The sequence below is a fragment of the Diceros bicornis genome, chromosome 18 (genome assembly GCF_020826845.1).
Source record: "Diceros bicornis minor isolate mBicDic1 chromosome 18, mDicBic1.mat.cur, whole genome shotgun sequence".
NCBI lineage: Eukaryota > Metazoa > Chordata > Mammalia > Perissodactyla > Rhinocerotidae > Diceros > Diceros bicornis.
Genome location: NC_080757.1, coordinates 24,556,722 through 24,560,099, shown reverse-complemented (window position 1 = coordinate 24,560,099; position 3,378 = coordinate 24,556,722). Strand labels below are relative to the sequence as shown.

The 3,378-nt window shown below is 51.4% G+C and overlaps 1 pseudogene; it reads left to right on the top strand.

Moving 5' to 3' along the window:
• The first annotated feature begins 407 nt into the window (after positions 1–407).
• On the top strand, positions 408–2,729 carry LOC131417924 (uncharacterized; annotated as a pseudogene).
• The last annotated feature ends 649 nt before the right edge of the window (positions 2,730–3,378 follow it).

Sequence of the window (3,378 nt, the reverse complement as noted above, 5' to 3'; positions counted from 1 at the left end):
ACCCATCCTCGGAAGGGCAAAAGGCCTCTGTCATTATGGCCTTTATTGGACAGTCTGCCCCAGATATAAAAAGGAGATTACAAAGGCTAGAAGGGCTGCAGGACTACGACTTGCGGGATGTGGTAAAGGAGGCTGAAAAGGTGTATCATAAAAGAGAGAGTGAGGAGGAAAAGCGAGAGAGAGAGAGAAGGGAGGCTGAAGAGAGGGAAGATAAGAGAGATAGGAGACAAGAGAAGAAACTGACCAAAATACTGGCCGCAGTGATAAAGGCGACAGGGCCAGATCATAGGCAGTCAGGGAACCTGGGCAACGCCCCACGACCAGGCTCGCGCAGACGACAGCCCTAAGACAAGGACCAATGTGCCTATTGTAAGGAGAGAGGACACTGGGCAAGGGAATGCCTGGTTCCTTGCCGGTCTCCTTGGAACACCCCTCTCCTGCCTGTAAAAAAAGCCTGGAACTGCTGATTATAGGCCGGTCCAGGATTTGAGGGAAGTGAACAAGAGAGTGCAGGACTTACACCCTACTGTGCCAAACCCATATAGCCTACTCAGCTCCCTCCCCCCATCACGGAAATGGTATACTGTCCTGGACCTGAAAGATGCATTCTTCTGTCTGCGGCTGCACCCAAAAAGCCAATTACTTTTTGCTTTCGAGTGGCGCGACCCTGATATGGGGATCGCTGGACTTGGACAAGACTGCCTCAAGGGTTTAAAAAACTCCCCCACCCTGTTCGATGAGGCCCTCCACAGGGATTTGACTGACTATAGGGTTAAAAACCCTCAAGTGACTCTTTTACAGTATGTAGATGATCTACTGTTGGCGGCGGAAACCCCGGGAGACTGTGAGGAAGGAACCAAGCGCCTCCTGGCCGAGTTGGGTGAGTTGGGGTACCGGGCGTCGAGGAAAAAGTAGTCTATTTAGGCTACACACTAAAGGACGGCCACAGGTGGCTGACCGATGCACGGAAAAAGACTGTGATCCAGATCCCGGCCCCAACCTCCGCTCGCCAGGTAAGAGAGTTCTTGGGGACAGCCGGCTTCTGCCGATTGTGGATCCCTGGGTTTGCTACCCTGGCTGCTCCGCTGTACCCGTTAACTAAGGAGAATGGGAACTTTGTCTGGACTCTAGAGCACCAGAGGGCTTTCGAGACTCTAAAGCGGGCACTATTAGAGGCACCCGCGTTAGCCCTACCTGATTTGACTAAACCTTTCACCCTGTATGTAGATGAAAGAAAGGGAATAACCAGGGGAGTCCTGACTCAAGCCCTTGGGCCCTGGAAGCGCCCAGTCGCATATCTATCAAAAAAACTGGATCCGGTAGCCAGTGGGTGGCCCTCCTGCTTAAGGGCAATTGCCGCCACTGCCCAGCTGGTAAAGGATGCAGACAAGTTGACCCTGGGCCAACAGATAACCATAGTAGCCCCCCATGCTTTAGCGAGCATTATCAGACAACCGCCAGACCGATGGATGACTAACGCCCGGATGACTCACTACCAAAGCCTGCTCCTAACTGAAAGAATTATATACAGACAGCAGGTATGCATTTGCTACTGCCCATGTCCATGGGGCTATTTATAAACAAAGGGGGCTGCTTACACTTGCCCAAAAAGGTGGCAATCATCCATTGCCCGGGACATCAGAAAGGCACCGACCCCATAGCTCGAGGGAACCGCTTGGCGGATCTAGAAGCCAAGCGGGCGGCACTAGGACCCATGGTTCTGACCCTCCAGGGAACTAAAACCAACAAAACCGCCTCTAGGGAGGAATTGACTAAAGAAGAAAAGGTCCTTTCAGTTGTAGAAGGGCGAGAATACCTATCACATTTACATCGGCTAACCCACTTGAGCCCTCAGAAACTAATTGAAATTATCCAGGCCTCCCCGTACCAGGTACCAGATTTGAAAAAAACGGCTGAAGAAGTTTATAAAAATTGTAGAGCCTGCGCTCTCACAAACGCTGCAGTTTCCAAATGCAGCACGGGACACAGACTCCGGGGAAATAGGCCAGGAGCCTTTTGGGAGATAGACTTTACTGAAATCAGACCGGCCCGGTATGGAAATAAATATCTTCTAGTATTTGTAGATACCTTCTCGGGATGGGTAGAGGCTTTCCCCACCCGAAAAGAGACTGCCTCTGTAGTAGCCAAGAAGATATTGGAAGAAATCCTCCCGAGATTCGGGATCCCAAAGGTAATTGGATCTGACAACGGTCCTGCATTCGTTGCCCAGGTAAGTCAGGGACTGGCCAGTCAACTGGGGATCAATTGGAAATTACATTGTGCTTATAGACCCCAGAGCTCAGGCCAGGTAGAAAGGATGAATAGAACAATTAAAGAGACCCTAACTAAATTGTCCATAGAGACCGGCGATAGTGACTGGACAGCCCTCCTGCCCTTTGCCCTGTTCCGCGTCCGGAACACCCCACTGGGACCCTTAAAACTTACACCCTTTGAAATCCTCTATGGAACCCCTCCCCCTTTGGCACAAATAGGGATACATGACCCTGACATTATACCTTCTATACCTTTGTCAGCCCGCTTGAAAGCACTCGAGGCCGTCAGGCGCGACATCTGGAACCAGCTAAAAGAGGCCTACCAGCCTGGTGATCTGCTCATCCCGCACCAATTCCGGGTTGGGGACTCTGTCCTTGTGAGACGACATCGGACGGGGTCATTAGAGCCACGTTGGAAGGGGCCCTACGTGGTGCTCCTCACTACGCCCACAGCAGTTAAAGTGGACGGTATAACTTCTTGGGTTCACGCCACACACGTGAAGAAGGCACCCCAGAATGCAGCAGATCTCTGGAAGGTGGAAAAGACTGATAACCCTCTTAAGCTGCGTTTGCGTCATGGGAACGGCAAGCAGGTTGTCCAATCCTAATCCCCACGCTCCTCAACTGCTCACGTGGCAAGTCGTCTCCCAGGTAGGAGATATAACCTGGTCAATCCAAAAAACTGCTTCCCCTTGGACATGGTGGCCGGACTTACACCCTGACCTTTGTAAACTGGCTATAGGAACCCCCGACTGGGATTTCATGGGTCGACGAGGGGGGGGCAAAACAAGCCGGAGGATGCCACTCCCCCCATCGCAAGGGTAAACTAAAGGCATACCCCTATTTTTGCGTGCTTGTGCAGTTAGTGCCTAGAATTTACTATCATACTGCCAATAGTTTCGAAGATGAGTTTGATCAGAAATCTATACTAAGGAAAAGAGAACCAGTATCCCTCACCCTAGCTGTGCTCCTGGGACTGGGAGTTGCCGCGGGCGTAGGAACCGGCACTGCAGCCTTAGTTGCAGGGGAGAGAGGATTAACTGCCCTGAGCAATGCTATAGATGAAGACCTCAGGACTTTAGAGCAGTCTATCTCTAAGCTAGAA